This window comes from Clarias gariepinus, chromosome 20 (assembly GCF_024256425.1).
Source record: "Clarias gariepinus isolate MV-2021 ecotype Netherlands chromosome 20, CGAR_prim_01v2, whole genome shotgun sequence".
Lineage (NCBI taxonomy): Eukaryota > Metazoa > Chordata > Actinopteri > Siluriformes > Clariidae > Clarias > Clarias gariepinus.
Genome location: NC_071119.1, coordinates 28068479 through 28091109, shown reverse-complemented (window position 1 = coordinate 28091109; position 22631 = coordinate 28068479). Strand labels below are relative to the sequence as shown.

The 22631-nt window shown below is 39.1% G+C and overlaps 1 long non-coding RNA gene across 1 annotated transcript; it reads left to right on the top strand.

Annotated features, from left to right (window-relative positions):
• The first annotated feature begins 2620 nt into the window (after positions 1 to 2620).
• On the top strand, positions 2621 to 3149 carry LOC128508373 (uncharacterized). The gene is made up of 3 exons (XR_008355911.1): positions 2621 to 2686; positions 2774 to 2925; positions 3044 to 3149. It is a non-coding gene; the product is annotated as an uncharacterized LOC128508373 (long non-coding RNA).
• The last annotated feature ends 19482 nt before the right edge of the window (positions 3150 to 22631 follow it).

The following is a 22631-nucleotide window of genomic DNA, read 5'->3' as shown; positions in this document are numbered from 1 at the left end:
ACCTCTCCAGAATTTGCAGGAAATGAAAAAAGTTTCTGTTATCCGGTAAGTATTTACTGTTAATACTTACAGATAGAGTTTAATCTATTCTTCTAAACAGGATAATGTTGAGCACCTGAACAGTTTTATTGATCTGTAAGATAACTTTTCTTACCAAGTTACTTATGTAACAAGAGTATTTATTTTAAACGTACAATAGACACACTGTGTGGCACAATTATAATCTGAACTTTATATTTTTCCATGTTTTGTTTTTTTGCATTTATTGTATCCAATCTCAGTAGTAACCAAGTAGATTTACAAGTCAGTATTAATAAATAAGTGATTTATTATATTTCAGCTTAATACAATTTACAGACAAATCTTCGCAAACTTCCTTCAAGTGGCAGTTAATGATTTCAGGTGAGAAATAATATTTAATCTTGCTGCTTTGACAATTGGTTTTTCATTACTTATGGTGTTTCAAAATTTTCAAAATTTAAGTTTAGTCTTAAACTTATCACTGTTTTTTTTTTTTAAAGAAATGGTTTGACTGTGACGAATTCCAGCCTTGAAATCAAAACCAATGGCACCATCCCAAATACCTCCAGCTCAAGTTTGGCCATTTTACCAGATTCTTTTAGTGTCACCCAGGATCCTCAGACATTTTTAGAAAATGAACTTTTACCAAACACCTCTTTACCCCAGAGCACAGAAACAAACACCTTTTTCACAAACACTTCTACAGTAGCTGTAATATTTAACTTGGTCTTTAGCATCAATGAAACCTTTGAAGCAGCACTACTCAATACCAGCTCTCCACAGTTTGCAGAAAAAGCTGCAGATATCTGTAATCAGGTATGTAATAAGATTATAATTAATGTCACCAGTTATAATGTAATTAATTATTTCAAACAGGATTTGCTGCCAAATATGTGAACTTAAAGAAGACTTAAATGTCCCATATTTGACCATTTTCTAAAAAGGTAGATATCTTGTAAAAATAACTTGCTATAAAAACTGTGTATGTTCTGGACATGGCTGACAAGTCTTCATACATTGGTCTTTTATCCGTTGTTGTTGTTGTTGTTTTTTATCCATTCCAAACAATTGCAAACCACAATTTTAGAAAAACAGACAATGCATTTTATATATATTTAAATAATTTTAAACAAATATGTTAATTAATTATTTACTTACTTTTACAGCTTGAAGCAATTTACAGACAAAACTTTACAAATGTCTTTCGAATAGTAATTCATGATTTTAGGTGAGAAATTGCTTTAAATTTTTCATTTTATTTAGAATTTAACCTATATTTTACTCAGGTTTTTTTTTTTTTTTTTTTTTAGGAATGGTTCAATTAAAGTAAATTCCAGCCTTGAATTCATGGCCAATGACAGCATCCCAACTAACTCAACAATACTAAAGTCACTTTCCGATGCAGGAATGACCAACTCAAGCTTAAACATTATTTTAAATTCTATAAACATCACCCAGGTTATTGGTCAGTATACAGTTATAAGGGCATTCAACTTCAATAAGTGATTTGTACAGTACATGTGGATATTCTTATCCCAATTTAATCTCTCAATCAACAGTTACAAACACCTCTTCTACCCCAAATACATCTACAAACAGCTCAACACACATAACTTCAACAAATGGCACTTCAACAAATTTCACTTCAAAAAACGGCTCTTTAACAAACGGCACTTCAACAAACGGCGCTTCAACAAACAGCTTAAACTATTCTACAACAAATGGCTCTTCATTAACCAGCTCTTCACCAAACAGCTCTTCACCAAACAGCTTAACAAATGCCTCTTCAACAAACAGCTCTGTAACAAACAGATTAACAAACAGCTCTTCAACAACCAACTTAACAAATGGCTCCTCAACAAACAGCTCTTCAACAAACAGCTCCTCAACCAACATCTTAACAAACAACTCCTTAACAAATGGTTCATCAACAAATGGCTCTTCAACAAACGGCTTCTCAACAAATGCCTTAAACAATTCTACAACAAATGGATCTTCAACAAACGGCTCCTCAACAAATGCCTTAAACAATTCTACAACAAATGGATCTTCAATCACCAGCTCTTCAACAAACAACTTAAATGGTTCTTCAACAAACTGTTTAACAAATAGCTCTTCGACAAGTGGCTCTTTAACCTCAGGCACATCTACTAACATCTCTTCAACAAGTGGCTCTTTAAGCCCAACCACATCAACAAACAACTCAAATGTCTCTTCAGAAAACACACCTTCAAACTCCAGCATAGTATCAATTTTTAACTTGATCTTTAGGATTAATGAAACATTCCATGCATCCCTGGCCAATAACAGCTCTGCGCAGTTTGCAGCAAAAGCTACAAATATCTGTAGTCAGGTGAATTTTATCTGAAGCGGTTAAAATTAACTATTTTTCCTTAAAATTTCTATTGCATTACATTAACATGTGTGTAAGCATTATCATGTGAAATTTGTTAAATGTAATCATCTTGTATTGAATGTGACAGTCTAGGTTGTCAGTGTATTGTTGATACCTAATTTATATATATATATATATATATATATATATATATATATATATATATATATATATATACTTAATAATAACTTTTTTATTATTATTTCAGGTTGAACCATTGTACAGGGAAGCTTTTAAAAGCTTCACGCATATGATTATTTTAACATTCAGGTATGAAAGATTTTTATTTTTTTGATTTTTATTTGTGAATTAATATGTGAATTTTAACCAGTTTTTTTTACATTTCTTACCTTTCAGCAATGGGTCTATAGTGACAAATAGCTACCTCTATATGAATTCTAGTGGGTTAAAGGTTACTGTGTCCAAAGTGAAAAAAACTCTTCTCAATGGACTTAGTAACTTGACTTTTCCTGTCATTCCAAACTCCATCCGTGTCACCCAGACTCTTGGTAAGTATACACTTGTACAGACTTATGAATATCTTACTTATTTATAATAAATCACAAATAATTTTACATGTGCTTACTTCTGTGCATTTAATATTATATACATGTTTGTATTTTGCAGGTAATTCCATGCCACCAGTGATTACCAGTTCACTTTCCATGATATGGATGTCTCTTCTATCATTTTTGCTTTCATGGTCATTACATTTCTAGCTCTAGACCACATTTAAAAACATGCACCGTACCATAACAGTGCTTTTTTTTTTTTTAATCTATTCGACTGAAGTAAATATATATTTACTGAAATGTAGTAAAAAAAACAAGAATACAATAAAATAGTTAAGCTAAAGGGAAGATGGTGGAAAACATTGAATTCTCATACATATGTATGTTTATTTACACAGGAAATATTTTAAAATATTTGTTTAAAATAAGAAAAGTACACTTTAGTTTCTCATTGAAATGTAATTAATTCATATATATATATATATATATATATATATATATATATATATATATATATATAAATCAAATACAAATCAACTAAAACATACACACACAGGCATAAAGTTACATGTAATCCTATTTCAACTGTATATAAATGTATATTTCACATATATGTTTACGTATCTCAGCGCACAATGTTTATATTTACCATGTAAAATAAAGTTTTTTTTTTATTATTTATGTAAAATTATATCATCCTGGCAAAACCAACAGTTCAGAATTTGATTAAAAATAATTCCCCCCACAGGTCACAATTTCCATCATAAAAACATTAAATTCTGTATATAGACATAAAAATTATATTACATATTTGTGGTGCTTAAATAAAAAATAAAAAAAATACTCTGCGGGCCAAATTACACTGTGCAGGCAAAACCATGAGAGTCATAAAGCAGAAACATGATCATATATACATGAGGAATCTAGCAACACCCTAACAAGTAATTGAAATACCTATATATAGAAGTACAGTGGAAAAAATATGGAAGCAAAGTGTAATTTGCGTTTATAGTCCATTGTCTATAGTTAAAAGAAAGCTGTTTGAACTGGTTAATTGACAGGAAACATTGCTGCAATGAGGAAAATGTCAATGGAAGCAATGGAAAAGATTCCAAAACCCATTCAAATGAAATTGAAATTGAAAAAGTAAAACAATACAATAGTTACACTTTAAAATGTATTGCACTGGGTAAAGTTTAAAATGGCCAGGCAGAGATGAAGAACTACTTAATAACATATGATTGATTTTGATTTACTGAATTTAATGTACTCTGGCTACCATGAGCAATATTCCTATCCATAGTAGAAGCTTCCACAACATGCATTAGAATATCTACTATAATCTCCATTAATTTACAGTGCTGGATACCATGTTTGCTTGTTCTCAGGAACGCTGATCTTACATCAGTGCTACATCACACTTTTGGAAAAGGTCCAAGTTTTTAAACATTAGGGCCAGGGGTGTTGGATAGTGTTGCTTCAATGTTTAAAATGATTTATCAGCTATATTTGGTGTTTTTTCTGGTTGTCATTGTCTTATATCAAATTGTGTTTGATTTAAGCATGAACACTGAAAAACCAAGAGCTTATTGGCCCAGGGTAAAGTCAATAAGCTGGCTTCCCACATAGTACCAAGTGGTGGCAGTTAACACCAACACAAACACCAACCACCAGCAAATGGTGACAAAACAGCTCTGTTCCAAGCCATGTGTGCAGGACACACAGCCTGTTCATCTGATGATCTCCACTGCCCACTCGGAACCCTGTGGAGGACATCATACCTGATCTACACAGTAGTTTTGTAAATGCCATACTTTGTATTCACCTAGGAACCGAATGACAAGGTAGCCCTCCTCCAATCAAAAGGGTATTGTCTTACCACAGCTGATGTAAGAAAATCTTTATGCTGAGTCTACATACGCAAGGCTGCTGGCACAGACAATATTCTGAGAACATCCTGAGCAGCTGTATCACTCTCTGGTTTGGGGAATTTAAATCAGATAGTCATTTACTGCCACCAGCCACATCTTTTTGAATTAATTAAGCCGTTTCTAAGCCCTGTGTTTGCTTTCTGTTTTTTTGTTGTTTTTTTTACTTTAAATACGTTTTTCCTTTTCTTAATTTTAGGCCTATGGGTTATGCCAGTTTGTTGATTACCTGAACTGGCACAAAATAAATAACAGGCCAGGTGATAGGTGTACATCACATACTGAAGCATATTTAAGGTATTAAATACATATGAATAGTGACACTGGATTAGACTCTATTTCACGTATGCAAAATGTCCTGGTTTGCAAATAACTATAAACACAAGGAGCTACTGTAACAGCTTTGTTACTGAAAATATTTTACACATAACAGTAAAAACATATTAACATAATAATAATAATAAGATATTAACATAATAATAAGTCATTATAGAAGACCAATAAATAAATAATAATAAAAATATTCTAAGTAAAATGTAATTCAATCGAATTAAAACCGATACCAAACCACCCACATATATGAGTTAAACTATTTGTTATTCTACAAAGGCCAATTTCATATTTAGGTCACTGTAACACTGACGTCTATCTGAACATTTCAGCTTGAACCATTTGATTTCCACAAAGTAAAATTTGCATGTGAAGCCTTTTGTTATGTAGTTTCCCATCTGAAAGGCAGCTGTATAACAAAAGCTGCATTATTTTTCAACTCTCTTTTTCAAACATGGGAGTTCTCTGAAAAGCATTACCTAAACCCTTATGGCTTGCATTGTTTTTATGTATTTCAGAAGCCATCCTATTATTTTCTCTTTTATTCTTGGTGAACTCAATGTTATACATTCTCTTTTCTGTATGTATTCCTTCTGAATGCAAACCACACCTTTTTTAAGAACATTGGAATGACTGTAGCCTTTAACTCTAATTATTTTTTTAATTAATTTAAAAAACATTTAATTAATTTAATTCTTCAATTTTTTAAACTTTAACATGGACAGTTTTGTATCAATTTAATACAATTTTATTTTAATAGCATTTTTTATAACAGTCATTGATGGAATGCAGCTTTACAGAAGCAAAATATGGAAACAAGTAAAAAAAATATGGAACAATGTACACTATGACTTATAATTACCCGTTTGTCTCTGCATCACTGCATCATCTACAACTGCTAGGGTTAACCAATAAAAATATCTTTATGATTAAAACTGATTTTCAGTGGGATATTAACAGGTTTACTGCACCTGTCAATCAGCTTTTTTTTTTCAACCCAAATATGATGTAATTAACATCATATTTACAGTCAGTCTTAGGATTGAAAAATGGACAAACTTAAATTTAAAAGACTACGGTCATCAAACAGCTATCTATCTATCTATCTATCTATCTATCTATCTATCTATCTATAATAATAATAATAATAATAATAATAATAATAATCAATAATAATAATAATAATATTAATAATCTATAATAATCTATAATAATAATAATAATTATTATTATTATTATTATTATAACAATTACTGTTATTATTATTACTATTATTATTATTTTAAAAAAGTAATAAAAAAATAAAAATAATGAACTATAATGATAATAACTATTATTATTAATAATATTATTAATAATAAAAAATAATGATCTAAAATAATAACTATTATTATTATTATTATTGTTATTATTATTAATAATAACTATTATTCTCACCTTACAAATACCCAAGGACATTTGACATAAAAAATAAGGAAACTAAAAACTAAAAGTTTTATCTTAATATATTGTAGATAATAATTAGTATTATATTTTAATTAAAATATGAACACACATGACATAAAAGGTATTATAAAATGTATGTCAATAACAAATACATGTTTTGTGACATTCCGAAATTTGCTTTCTGTTTAATTCTGTGGCCATACAGTAATTACAACAAAGAGCAGCATTTGTACAAGATATTTTAGAGGTAAATAAAACAATGCCTTTAAACTCGCCACAAAAGGATAGCCAGTGGAAATGTTGCATCAAAAGAAAATACATATAGGGCAAAGAGAAAAGAATATAAAGCTAGTTTTGTATTAATGCCTTATATGCGTCTAAGGGCTATTCTGGGAAAACTGGTTGTGAGGTAGAAATACACCTTGGATGTGACGTCAGTCCATTGCATGATGGAAAGGCTTTGTTACTTCATTATAATACTAAACTGTCAACATTTTGTGACAGACCTGGGCCTAAGGCTCTTCTGCTATATGTAGTACCTCTCAGTGGTAACGCCTTAAGCTCCAGGGACTAGTCACTTACTCTCAGGAACACATGCCAATACTCTTAGATCTAGTCACTGGTCACTTTCATGCTGTTCTTTTGCACAATTACTATTTGCACTCTTGTCACTTTGTCATCACTATAATTGCACATCAAAGGTTGCACTGCATTTCACTTTATTATTATTATTATTAAGTATATATAAACACACACACACACACACACACACACACACACTGATCAGCCATAACATTATGACTACCCCCATATTATTGAGGACGTCCCCTTTGTCCTGAAAACAGTCGGTGACCAGTCAGACCCCTTACCATTGGAAATGATGAAAATTAACCTTTTTAATCATTTTGAGTTCCACTAGCTCTTCTATTAGATCAGACTACACGGGCCAGCCTTCACTTCCTATGTGCATCAGTGAGCCCTGGCCTCCCATGACCCTGTTGCTGGTTCACTGGTTTTCATACTTTGGATCACATTTTGATGGGTAGCCATTACAATTTGGCCCTTCTCACAGTAGCTACATTTTCAATAACGTTTTACAATGGCAGGTGGAAGTGGGTGAGATATAATTGTAATGGCTAGAGGACTGAGTCATACAGTATCTAAGGAAGGAAAACCGGTGACCTGGCGACAGGGTCATGGGTGGCCAAGGGTTACTGATCTTATCCAGAGCGACTTACATTTTTATCTCATTACACATCTGAGTAGTTGAGGGTTAAGGGCCGCGCTCAAGGGCCCAACAGTGGCAACTTGGTGGTTGTGGGGTTTGAACCTGGGATCTTTCGAACCGTAGTCCAATGTCTTAACCACTGAGCTACCCCTGGCCCCATGGACATGGCCATAGTCAGAAACAATGCTCAGGTAGCCCGTGGCATTAAAACGATGCCCAATTGGCACTAAGGGGCCTAAAGTGTGCCAAGAAAACATCCCTCACACCATTACACCACCACCACCAGCCTGCACAGTGGTAACAAGGTATGATGGATCCATGTTCTCATTCTGTTTACGCCAAATTCTGACTCTACCATTTGAACGTCTCAACAGAAATCGAGACTCAGCAGAGCAGGCAACATTTTGCCAGTCTTCAACTGTCCAATTTTGGTGAGCTCGTGGAAATTGTAGCCTCTTTTTCTTATTTGTAGTGGAGATGAGTGGTACCCGGTGGGGTCTTCTGCTGTTGTAATCCATCCGCCTCAAGGTTGTGCGTGTTGTGGCTTCACAAATGCTTTGCTGCATACCTCGGTTGTAACGAGTGGTTATTTCAGTCAAAGTTGCTCTTCTATCAGCTTGAATCAGTCGGCCCATTCTCCTCTGACCTCTAGCATCAACACGGCATTTTCGCCCACAGGACTGGCACATACTGGATGTTTTTCCCTTTTACACCATTCTTTGTAAACCCTAGAAATGGTTGTGCGTAAAAATCCCAGTAACTGAGCAGATTGTGAAATACTCAGACCAACCCGTCTGGCACCAACAACCATGCCACACTCAAAATTGCTTAAATCACCTTTCTTTCCCATTCTGACATTCAGTTTGGAGTTCAGGAGATTGTCTTGACCAGGACCACACCCCTAAATGCATTGAAGCAACTGCCATGTGATTGGTTGATTAGATAATTGAACAGGTTTTCCTAATAATCATTTAGGTGAGTGTGTATATATATATATATATATATATATATATATATATATATATATATATATATATATATATATACACACATACACACACTTGTCATTAACAAGTCCTTCAGGTTTAAAAAAGTATCTGTCTATCTAAACCATTGCTAAAATGTTCATTATGCAAGTCTTAGGCCCCGGGTTAATTGTCCTATTCTGCCTTCTAGTAAAGCCACAGATGCTAGCACATTTTTAAATATAAATTAAGTGAATTAATTGATGTCTGTTTACATTGCCACCTCTTTTTTTATTTATGAGCAGTGGTGGCTGGTGCAAAAAAATTTTAGTGGAAAATTTTGACCATGGAACCCCTTGCTCAGTCCATTCGTTTTGATCCTTATTGACCGGCCGCCAAGGTTTATGGGTTTTTAATAAGTTTATTTGGGGATTATCTTAAGTTTTGACACCAGCCAGTACATTTAACACTGATGCTTTCTTACAAAGACAAAAATGAACCACCATCCATCTCCCATAAACCACATACCACACCTCTGTGTTAGCAGGAACTTGATATCATTAGACTTCTGACATTACATTTCTTGTATCAGACTGAGGTTTTTAACTGTCTGATGACTGCGAGTGTAAATCATTTTTAGAACGAAATACCAACAGCCATCTTTATGGTGTCTATGTGATACCAATCACAGTAAAAACATGATGATCTGTAGCTGTTCATATGGTGTCTTTTTCAGGTGAGGGAGGTTCCAGACAGTAGGCCATTAGGATGGATTATTTATTAACATAATATTCCTTATATTATCAGTATTTCCGAGAAGAAAAAATTTGAAAGACTACTGTTGTCAAACAGCTATTACTGTATCTATCTATCCATCTATCTATCTATCTATAATAATAATAATAACAAACTATAATGCTAATAATTAATAATAATAATAATAATAATAATAATAATAACAAACTATAATTCTAATAATAATAATAATAATAACAAACTATAATTCTAATAATAATAATAATAATAATAATAATAATTATTATTATTATTATTATTATTATTATTATAAGCACCCTACAAATACCCAAGGTCATTTGACATAAAAAATAAGGATATTAATATATTGTAGATAATAATTAGTATTATATTTTTAATTAAAATATGAACACACATGACATAAAAGGTATTATAAAATGTATGTCAATAACAAATACATGTTTTGTGACATTCCGAAATTTGCTTTCTGTTTAATTCTGTGGCCATACAGTAATTACAACAAAGAGCAGCATTTGTACAAGATATTTTAGAGGTAAATAAAACAATGCCTTTAAACTCGCCACAAAAGGATAGCCAGTGGAAATGTTGCATCAAAAGAAAATACATATAGGGCAAAGGGAAAAGAATATAAAGCTAGTTTTGTATTAATGCCTTATATGCGTCTAAGGGCTATTCTGGGAAAACTGGTTGTGAGGTAGGAATACACCTTGGATGTGACGTCAGTCCATTGCATGATGGAAAGGCTTTGTTACTTCATTATAATACTAAACTGTCAACATTTTGTGACAGACCTGGGCCTAAGGCTCTTCTGCTATATGTAGTACCTCTCAGTGGTAACGCCTTAAGCTCCAGGGACTAGTCACTTACTCTCAGGAACACATGCCAATACTCTTAGATCTAGTCACTGGTCACTTTCATGCTGTTCTTTTGCACAATTACTATTTGCACTCTTGTCACTTTGTCATCACTATAATTGCACATCAAAGGTTGCACTGCATTTCACTTTATTATTATTATTAAGTACATATAAACACTTGGCACATAAAGTGTGCCAAGAAAACATCCCCCACACCATTACACCACCACCAGCAGCCTGCACAGTGGTAACAAGGCATGATCGATCCATGTTCTCATTCTGTTTACCGCAAGGTTGTGCGTGTTGTGGCTTCACAGATGCTTTGCTGCATACCTCGGTTGTAACGAGTGGTTATTTCAGTCAAAGTTGCTCTTCTATCAGCTTGAATCAGTCGGCCCATTCTCCTCTGACCTCTAGCATCAACAAGGCATTTTCGCCCACAGGACTGCCGCATACTGGATGTTTTTTCCCTTTTCACACCATTCTTTGTAAACCCTAGAAATGGTTGTGCGCAAAAATCCCAGTAACTGAGCAGATTGTGAAATACTCAGACCGGCCCGTCTGGCACCAACAACCATGCCACGCTCAAAATTTCTTAAATCACCTTTCTTTCCCATTCTGACATTCAGTTTGGAGTTCAGGAGATTGTCTTGACCAGGACCACACCCCTAAATGCATTGAAGCAACTGCCATGTGTTCCTAATAATCATTTAGGTGAGTGTGTGTGTGTGTGTGTGTGTGTGTGTGTGTGTGTGTGTGTGCGTATATATATATATATATATATATATACACAGTATATAGTTGCGTTTTTCACCACTAAGAAGGAACTTGGAGAGACGGGTGAGTTTTCTTGCTGTCCAGTGCAAATGGCTGGTAGTACTTACTGTAATTAAGCATGCAGTCATACAAAAGCATGAGCAACACCTTTACACCAGAACCACATCCAATTTAGCCTTAGCATAAACCAGAGCATATTCAATAGAACACAGACACCTAACAGACACACAACATGGCCGAAGCCACTAACCCAAACACCTTCCCCAACAGGGTGAACACACAGCAACCCCTCTCACAAGGCATGATGGTCGCCAGCCAAAACCCCCCCTATGCCACACTATATATATTGTAGCGTTTTTACGCCTGAAAAAATGCTGGAGAGACGAGCGAGCTTATTTGCTGCCCAATGCAATGGCTGGGAGTACTTTATTTAGCATACAGCCGGTATGGCATGAGCAGCACCTTCACTCAAGAGCCTACCTCTAATTCAGCGTCAGCCTGAACTAGAGCACATTTCACACATTACACCTCAACACACACACAACAGGGCCGAAGTCACAAACCCAAACACCTTTCCCCATCATGGTGAATACACCGACATCCCCGCAAGGCATGCTGGTCGTCAGCCGCCGCCCCGCCCACGCCACACTGCCCCCACCCGAGCTGTGACCGTCCCTGGTCACCATGACGAACTTTGTTTTGGAAGCGTGGAGGCGGTCGGCGCTGGCGGTGGGAACGCCGGTGTCCTTTGGCAGGTGAGGGATGAACGTGAACGTAGTCCTGAGGCGGTCCGGCCTCCACAGAGTTCAATGTTTCCCCGGCGTGCGGCTGGCAAGGCGCAAGACGGTCCCGGTGGAGCAAAACTCGTGCCCGCCCCGCCAACCGCACCCGGTAGATGACATCGGAGAGCCGGGCTATTACCGTACAGGGGCCCACCCAGTGAGACACACGCCCGGCCGAGAGCCCCCTCCTTCTCCTTCCGGAGGAACACACCCACACCTGCTCGCCAGAAGCAAAATCTCGCCCCTGGCCGTGAGTGTCCACGCCCATTCGCTCCATGGGTGCCCCCACCCGAAAGTCCTGCAGCGGTGCCCGCGAGCGCTGGGTGGGGCACTTCTGCCTGGCGATGAGCGGTTCACAGTTCTGTGAGACTGGCGGAGCGACTGCGGGTGACGCAGGAACATGGCTGCACGCTGGCTCGGACGGCTGCCCACCACTGGAGAGCCTGGAGGACTGCACGGGGACAATGTTCGGCGACGAGGGCTCTACGTCGTCACGGCGCTCCACTCGCTCGCAGCACCGAGGGTTTCCCGCTCGGTCTGCTACCGGAAGTTCCGCCCCCCGGGTGAGTGCTGCTAACCTGTCCGGCTGTGGTTTGGGTCCAAGCAACCTGGCTACCCCGAAGTTACCACGAAGAGTTCCGCTGGACAAGTTTAGCACCGCACCCCATCTACCCAAAATGTCCAACTCCAGAATGCAGTCCTCCTCGACATTCCCCACAACGAACCCGTGGGAATAAGTCCGTCCACCCACCTGGACTCGCACTGTGCGACACGCCCTTACCTTCACGTAGCCCCCAGCAACGGTGCCGATGCTGAAGGCAGGATCAGGCCGTCCGCAAACACGCTTGCTTTGCCCCAGTAATCCAGAGCGCAGCAGCAAAACAGTGGAGCCGGTGTCCACGAGCGCCCGCAGTAAGACGCCATCCAGCACACAGTCGATGTAGAGCCCGGCGGGGCTCCCCAACCGTCCACCCGGCGCTAGTTTAGCGGCTGCTGGTGTACGCTGTCCCTCAGGCCTGAGAACGTTGAAGCGGTAGTCCGGCTGTCCATCAGGCCTGAGAACGCTGCAGTGGTAGTCCGGCGGTCCGTGGCCTTGGCGTCGTCGCGGAATCTCGGAAGCGATGTCGAGGCCTAGCCGCGACGGGTAGCCCTGTCCCTGGCTAGGTTCACCTACCAAGCGCCACTGAGCTGCGGGCGGTCGCTTGGCTCTTTCGCCGTAATGTGCCGCCATTATGGGCTCAGCGCGCTCGACCTCGCGCAGCGCCTCCTTACGATCACCCGCGCCGTCGCCTCGCCGCGAAACGTCGGAGAGCTGCTCGTTGCCTAGCCGCGACGGGTAGCCCTGTCCCCGGCTAGGTTCACGAACAGAGCGCCATCGAGCTGCAGGCGGTCGCTCGGCTCTTCCGCCGTGACGTACCGCCGATATGGCCTCAGCGCGCTCGGCCTCGCGCAGCGGCAGGTCGCTTTGCCGGCTAACGGCGCGCGGAGATGTCTCTTGCTCCGCCGCTTGCGCTGCGCCAGCCTCCGCCCCGAGATCCAGCGCCGGGATTTTCACTTCACCGCTCCGCGTTGGTTGCCGTGGTGTGCTCGCTTTAGCGCCGTCGGGAAAGCGCTTTTTCTTTGCGAGTAGTCGCTCCGCTACTCGGCGGCCCGCTTGGATTTTCAGTAGGTCTTCCGTTGTGCGCTCGAACCCGTTACTCTCCATCCCACTTCTGACACCAATGTAGCGTTTTTACGCCTGAAAAAATGCTGGAGAGACGAGCGAGCTTATTTGCTGCCCAATGCAATGGCTGGGAGTACTTTATTTAGCATACAGCCGGTATGGCATGAGCAGCACCTTCACTCAAGAGCCTACCTCTAATTCAGCGTCAGCCTGAACTAGAGCACATTTCACACATTACACCTCAACACACACACAACAGGGCCGAAGTCACAAACCCAAACACCTTTCCCCATCATGGTGAATACACCGACATCCCCGCAAGGCATGCTGGTCGTCAGCCGCCGCCCCGCCCTCGCCACAATATATATATATATATATATATATATATATATATATATATATATATATATACATGTGCATTTTTTAAATGATGGTTTTTATTGTTTAGGGAGAAAAAAAAATCCGAACCTACATGGCCCTGTGTGAAAAAGTGATTGCCCCCCTTGTTAAAAAATAACTTAACTTTTGTTTATCACACCTGAGTTCAATTTCTGTAGTCACCCCCAGGCCTGATTACTGCCACACCTGTTTCAATCAAGAAATCACTTAAATAGGAGCTACCTGACACAGAGAAGTAGACCAAAAGCACCTCAAAAGCTAGACATCATGCCAAGATCCAAAGAAATTCAGAAACAAATGAGAACAAAAGTAATTGAGATCTATCAGTCTGGTAAAGGTTATAAAGCCATTTCTAAAGCTTTGGGACTCCAGTGAACCACAGTGAGAGCCATTATCCACAAATGGCAAAAACATGGAACAGTGGTGAACCTTCCCAGGAGTGGCCGGCCGACCAAAATTACCCCAAGAGCGCAGAGACAACTCATCCGAGAGGCCACAAATGCCCCCAGGACAACATCTAAAGAACTGAAGGCCTCACTTGCCTCAATTAAGGTCAGTGTTCACGACTCCACCATAAGAAAGAGACTGGGCAAAAACGGCCTGCATGGCAGATTTCCAAGGCGCAAACCACTTTTAAGCAAAAAGAACATTAAGGCTCGTCTCAATTTTGCTAAAAAACATCTCAATGATTTCCAAGACTTTTGGGAAAATACCTTGTGGACCGACGAGACAAAAGTTGAACTTTTTGGAAGGTGCGTGTCCCGTTACATCTGGCGTAAAAGTAACACAGCATTTCAGAAAAAGAACATCATACCAACAGTAAAATATGGTGGTGGTAGTGTGATGGTCTGGGGTTGTTTTGCTGCTTCAGGACCTGGAAGGCTTGCTGTGATAGATGGAACCATGAATTCTACTGTCTACCAAAAAATCCTAAAGGAGAATGTCTGGCCATCTGTTCGTCAACTCAAGCTGAAGCGATCTTGGGTGCTGTAGCAGGACAATGACTCAAAACACACCAGCAAATCCACCTCTGAATGGCTGAAGAAAAACAAAATGAAGACTTTGGAGTGGCCTAGTCAAAGTCCTGACCTGAATCCTATTGAGATGTTGTGGCATGACCTTAAAAAGGCGGTTCATGCTAAAAAACCCTCTAATAAAGCTGAATTACAACAATTCTGCAAAGATGAGTGGACCAAAATTCCTCCAGAGCGCTGTAAAAGACTCGTTGCAAGTTATCGCAAACGCTTGATTGCAGTTATTGCTGCTAAGGGTTATAAGGTTCAGGGGGCAATTACTTTTTCACACATGGATTTTTTTTCTCCCTAAATAATAAAAAACCATCATTTAAAAACTGCATTTTGTGTTTACTTGTGTTATTATTGACTAATAGTTAAATGTGTTTGATGATCAGAAACATTTAAGTGTGACGAACATGTAAAAGAATAAGAAATCAGGAAGGGGGCAAATATATATACACCACTGTATATATATATATATATATATATATATATATATATATATATATATACACACACACACACACACACACACACACACACTTGTCATTAACAGATCTTTCAGGTTTAAAAAAGTATCTGTCTATCTAAACCATTGCTAAAATGTTTATTATGCAAGTCTTAGGCCCCGGGTTAATTGTCCTATTCTGCCCTCTAGTGAAGCCAAAGATGCTAGCACATTTTTAAATATAAATTAAGTGAATTAATTGATGTCTGTTTATTTAAACTACCATTTATTGCCACCTCTTTTTTATTTATGAAAAAATGCACAGATTTTGAAGGACATAGTAGGAGACAGAACATTCGCATATTACACATCGAGAGGGGGCCGAGTCCGGAATAAAACCAAGGGACTTTGATGGCTTGATCGTTTACCACTACTGTAGTTGACCGCCGTTACCATGCGGTGCAGAACCGTCCCGGAGTTGATGAACCGCTGCATGCTTTCGTGATTCTGTTACATTACACCCACGAAATGAAAGAAAACCTGCAGAAGGTAACCAAATTGCAGCAATTCACTTTTAAGGGGCAGCGAATTAACATCTTCCCGGACTATCCTTCAGCAGTTGTAAAACGCTGTGCGCTATTTAAATGAGTATGGGAACTGCTAAAGGACTTGCTGTCACGTAGGGCCAGTAAAACTAAGGGTCATGTACAACAGCAAGGAACATTATCTCACGGATCCAGACAAGGCCGTTAAGTTCGCAGAAGGCTCCTTTGGTCTCGAGTGACTGTTTTTAAATGCCACGTAACTAAGATAAGTGCGAACAACATTTAACATGTTAAGTGCAATTATTTTGTGGCTATTCGTGGAAAATTCCCAACCATGGTCATTTGGTACCTGATCATTTTCTTTCTATTTTTTAGCTCATGTGTAGCTATGTTAACTTAGTATTTGAAGGTATATATATAACGAATAACATATTTGTGTGCGTTTATTATTTTTTAATATATAAAACATTTTATATTTTTTTTGTACAGATACATCCATAGATCTCTCATCAGGGGTCCAAAAATAATAAATAAAACAGAATAAAGCAAATCTTTTAATGCTGGCGAAACAAATTCATCAATTAGACATGAAAATGCCCAAAATCATTCTACGGCATTAAAAATACATCAAACAAATCTACAGTTAAGATACGATTGTTCCAGGTAAATTAAATGAATTATTTATAATAGGAATAGTTTAAATTCGGAGATAAGCCACATAAATTACTTTTTTTGCAAGACAGTTATAGGACAATCCATAAGATCAAGACAAAACCTGGAGCACAATGTACTTCATCTAAAGATATAAATAACCACTTGAAGGTATTCTACTTAATCTTAGCCTGCTCAGAACACTGAAGGGGGCATTAGTGACTGGGTTACCACCAACATTCAATGAAGCATTAATAACTGTTCTTCCCAAAAAAGGGAAAAATACAGAGGAGGTAGAAGGATACAGACCAATCTCTCTCCTTAACATTAATCAGAAGATATTTTCAAAAACCCTCGCAAATAGACTTGGTCGATTACTTACTGGTCTGGTTCATCCTGATTAAACTGGATTTATTTCTGGTAGGAATGTCTCACAAAATACCAGGCGCTTATTTAACCTAATGCACCATCCTCAAACAATTCAAGACAGTCAAGACAAGATAATTATATCTCTCGATGCTAAAAAAAAAAAATCTTTGGCCAGGTTGAAATGTCCTTTTTTTTTAGAGTACTAAAAAAAATTGGGATAGGTGATAAATTTATAGATTGGATTAAAATCCTGTATAAAAATCCTCTGTATAATCCTGTATAATAATACTCTGTCTGGTCCCTTCAATCTTTGAAGAGGGACTAGGCAAGGTTGCCCCCCTCTCTCCTTTTTATTTGCACTGACCATGGAACCCGTTGCTTTATCCTAGTAATATTATCCACATGAGCTTCAAATGATCAGAAAGGCCAGCCAGAGTTACTGTTGGAGGAGGTTAATAATCATACAGTGATTTATGTCCTTCACACATTCCTCAACTTTATTAGGTTAGTGTCTCTAATCTGTAGGCAATAGAATGTACACTGAGTGGCTAAAAAAAGTCTTAGACTGTAACTGATTACTTGCTGATAACTATGTACAAATAGATGCCTCAGGCAGAAAAACGGGCTGCCGGACCATTTGAGCGGCGTGATGACAGAAGCGAGTTGATCTTTGCCCAATCTATTTGCGGGTGCATGGTAGCACGCAGGCACAAGAATCTGCACACGGGCGGAGCCAAGGGTACCATTCAATAATAGAGGGTTATCGTTATCACGATAAATGAGGGTGGGTCAATTTGATTTATACACATTCACATTGAAAGTAGCCATTTGGATTTAAATAAACAAGTACCTACAATGAGCATGATTTTTTTTTTTTTGTGAGTGCATGCTATAAGTTGGATATGAGTGAATATGCATATGTTATAGTTTTCAATTTAACACAAAGTTAGTTCATGTGCACATTAAATGTTTTGCAAAAGCACATAATGTACGCTTCTGTGTGTTTCTGTTGTGTGTAAGTTTGTGTGATATACTGTAGCTCAGTGGCCTGAAACTGATTTGCTGCAGGGAGTTACTTGACTTTATGGGAAACTTGGTACTATTTGATCTTCAGTTACAGTATATAAATGTGTAACACAACATGTGGACATTAACAAAAGAATTTTGGCCCCCAGTGAAAATGTCAAACTCTGCATATGAGTGAAACACATTGCCTTGTACAGTAACTGAAATCTGCCATGCCTCAACTACCTGTCATGGAATGGCCTCATAGACTTGGAGATTCCACAATCATTCAGTTGCAGGGATCTCCTTTTATATTTTTTATATTCCAGAATTGACAGGATTTTTTTAATTGTTTTTTTTTTTTACCGGCAACAATTGTTATTATTTTATTATGTATTTAAATTATTTAATAATTCTAATATCTGAGCATACTCCTCTACCACTAGACCAGTTTTCCCAGCTCTTAGCACACCTGATCAGGTAATTAACAGCCTGTTTTAAATTGAAGCGCATGTAAGCAGAGAAAACACTAACTGTGCAGGACAGGTTGATGACCACTGCAGTAGACATTCAAATTTCAATACATAATCCACCACACTGGTGGTTTAATTCTCTACTCTTAGCAGACAGTGAATTTCTTTATAACTCTGTTAATAATTTCCACTTGTTTAACTGGAATGACTTTTTTCTGCCCAAATCTGCGGTATTATGTCTGGTATACTAACCATGTTTGGTTATAAACCAACACATTTGTCATGGGCAAATTTCCTTAATTAGAGGTTGAGCAAGGGAACCTAAACCTCAGAATTAATTATAAACTTTAATTTAATAAATTTATTTTTTTTTAGTGCTTTTAATAATGGTCATTGTCTTAAAGCAGCTTCATACAATCAAATGGAAATTATGAAAAATGTATATAAAATGTGAGAAAATATGTGTAAATCATAATGATCGGATTGTCCCTGAGAGGGGGACACGCAGCACGCAGAGGGGGACGGCAATGATAAACTCCCTGAGATGGCAATAGGGAGAAACTTTAAGAGGAACCAAATTTTACTGACTCAACTTTACTAAAAAACAATGCAATGAAGGAGGCTTGTCTAAAGAGCGGACACTGAAGTAATGATCACAGTGCATGATCATTATAACCCCAAGAATGTGGGACATACAGTATTTATGTATGTTGGGCACACAAATTTTCTTCAATTGCACTAGCTGTTGCCATATTCCTTTAAACTTCAAATAATGTCCTAACTTCTCTCCTTCTCTATTTTGATACACATAAATCTTGCATATTTGTTCTCTGGCTTCTGTCTGTAAATTTACCTAGGCTTTCACACATTGTAAATAATTCTTTACATAAAATATTATAGTTCATAAAATACTTTTTAAGCAATGGAATGTACACTTCCTGTTTAAAAAAAAATCAGACTCTAACTGATTACTTGCTGATATCTGTGTACAAATAGATAGAAATATGGCTGCCTGTCACACCTGTACCACCACGGTCCCGGGGAATAAGATCTGGTTCTCCAGATTACCGAGCCGCCGCTTTGTCTCCCCCTAGTGTGTCTACGTCGGTATGTCTCCCAGTAACACCAAATTAGTTTCACGGTGTCTGTCCCCTGTCTGGGTCACTATTTAAACCAGCCGAACCCGTAGGTCCCTGTCCATTCACTATTGTTTTCATGTTCGTCAATGGTCAACATTAACCCTCCATTTGTCATTTGTTTCCTCCTCAGGACTGATCAGTGTCTGCAGGGACCGGGCCGGGTTTTTTTAGAGACAAGGTCAAGGCTGAAAAGTAATCAGCTCGTGGTTAAGACCTATATCTCCTTGTTTTGTTCTTTGAGTTTATCTTTCTTGCTATTTAGCCCGCTTTCAGACCCAGCCTGAGGAGTTGTCTTTTTTTGTGTTAAGTTTATTTTTCCCCCTCTTTTCACATAAATAAACAAGAGTGATTTACTTGAAGAGGGAGTTACTTGACTTTATGGAAAACTTGGTACTACTTGACCTTCAGTTACAGTATATAAATGTGTAACACAACATGTGGACATTAACAAAAGAACTTTGGCCCCCCAGTGTAAATGTCAAACTCTGCATATGAGTAAAACACATTGCCTTGTAACTGAAATCTGCCATGCTCCAACTACCTGTCATGGAATGGCCTCATAGACTTGGAGATTCCACAATCGATCAGTTGCAGGGATCTCTTTTATATTTTTCATATACCAGAATTGACAGGATTTTTTTTATTGTTTGTTTGTTTGCACAACCTGCATTTGCGTCCGTCTCCTAAATACAGGAACATGACAGATGAACTGATTATTCTGGACACAGCAGAAATCCATCTGCCCAACGAAAAATACCCGAATGCACGGCTATCTTCGAGATCAACAAAGAGAGATCGAAAGTCTGACACAAGCGGTCCATGACCTGGCCTGCAGTGTTAGTCAGCCCGTGACAGCCCAGTCTCCCCCAACGTCTCGGCACCGAGCCGCCACATCCTCACCTCATCCTCACAATGAAGATAAGACAAGGAAACAATCCCATGGCTGAGTATGCTGTGAGGTTTTAAGTTTTAGCCGCGGAGTGCAGATGGCATGAAAGAAGCCTGTTAGCCAGATATCGGGACGGACTTAACCCCGAAATTCAACTGGAACTCACTTGCAGGGGTGCCGAATTGTCCTTTGAGGATTGCATCGCGCTGGCAATTAAGCTGGATCAAGACCCGCGTTGTCAGCAGCGGTGCTGGTCACCATGACCGTCACAAGACGGCACAAACCCCGCCGTAAAGAAAACCTCAGTCAGACGCAGCAGAATAATCGTGAAGGGTCTCCACCAGAGCCAATGGGCGTACCTTGGCTCAGTTTCCACAACCCTAATTTTGATTGGGCGAGTTCCTGCATCATATCCTGGGCCCCAAGATGCGCAAAATTTTGTAAATCGTTGCCATTGACGGTCCAAACAACAAGCATTGAAAGCCCGCGTGCCCAAGTATCAGTTAACGTTCCAGTTTGTGGAGTTTGAAGATGTGTTTAGTATTAGGGCAGCAGCGAGACTTCCCCCTCGTCGTCCATGGGACTGCACAATCGAGCTCCTGCCGGGGAAAACACTGCCTTGCTCACGTATTTATCCATTGTCCCTTGATTACCGAGGTCTCAATGCAGTAACAGTAATATACAAGCACCCGCTGCCGCTGGTACCGGCCGCTATCGACCAACTCCGAGGCACATCCATCTTCACAAAACTCGACCTCAGCAGCGCTTATAATCTCGTTCGTGTACGTAAGGGCGACAAATGGAAGACAGCGTTTAGCACTACATCGGGGCATTATCAATATAATGTAATGTCGTATGGATTGGTAAACACACCTGCAGTGTTTCAGGGGTTTATGAACGACGTGTTCAGGGATATGTTTAACCGGTCAAACTCTGAACACCTCCTTCATGTAACCGCCGTCTTTCGTCGACTACGTAAACACGGCCTCTATGCGAAGGCAGAAAAATGTAAATTCCACAGGAGGGAGAATGCATTTCTTGGCTATAGCATAGGGCCACAGGGGGTTGAGATGGAGACGTCCAAGGTAGAGGCGGTAAAACAATGGCCGGAACCCAGTAAAAACTCAGTAAAGGCGCTACAGAGATTTCTTGGGTTCGCCAAATTTTATCGGAGCTTTATCAGAGGTTTCAGCTTAGTGGCAGCACTACTCACATCACTATTAAAAGGAAAGCCTAGACGACTAGGTGCATTCACAGCAGAAGCGAAGGCAGCCGTCCAGAGACTCAAAACTGCCTTCACCATGGCACCTGTTTAAAGGCTTCCCGACCCCGAGAAGTCGATGCAGCGGAGGTAGGGATAGGAGCGATGCTGTCACAACGTCACTGTCAACCCGAGAAATTCCACCCTTGCGCATTTTTTTTCTCGCAAACTGACACCTGCCGAGCGAAACTATGATATCAGTAATAGAGAACTGCTTGCAGTAAAAGCGGCGTTAGAGGAGTGGTGGCACTGGCTGGAACACCCATTTGTGATACTCACCGATCATCGAAATTTACAGTACATCCAACAAGCCAAAAGATTAAACACTCATCAAGCCCGGTGGGCGCTGTTCTTTACACGTTTTCTATTCCATATCACGTATCGACCTGGCTCCAAGAATAAGAAGGCAGATGCTTTATCGCGTTATTATCCAATGCCAAATTCGACCGCAAATCCGGAGTCCATCTTGCCTTCATCACTAGTAGTAGCTCCGGTGATGTGGTAAATCAATGCGGAGATCACACAATGGGCACGGTCCAATCCCGTATGGATCAAATCTACATCCCAGAAGCGCTTCTTAAACAAGTGACAATAGAAGCACACACTAATCTGTTTTCGGGACACCCAGGCATGACACGCACTTTTTAAATCCTAGAACAAAAGTTTTGGTGGCCTAGGATGAAGGAAACTGTGAGAACAGTTGTTTTATCTTGTACAATATGTACAACAATAAAAAAAAATCCTCACGGGTTGCCA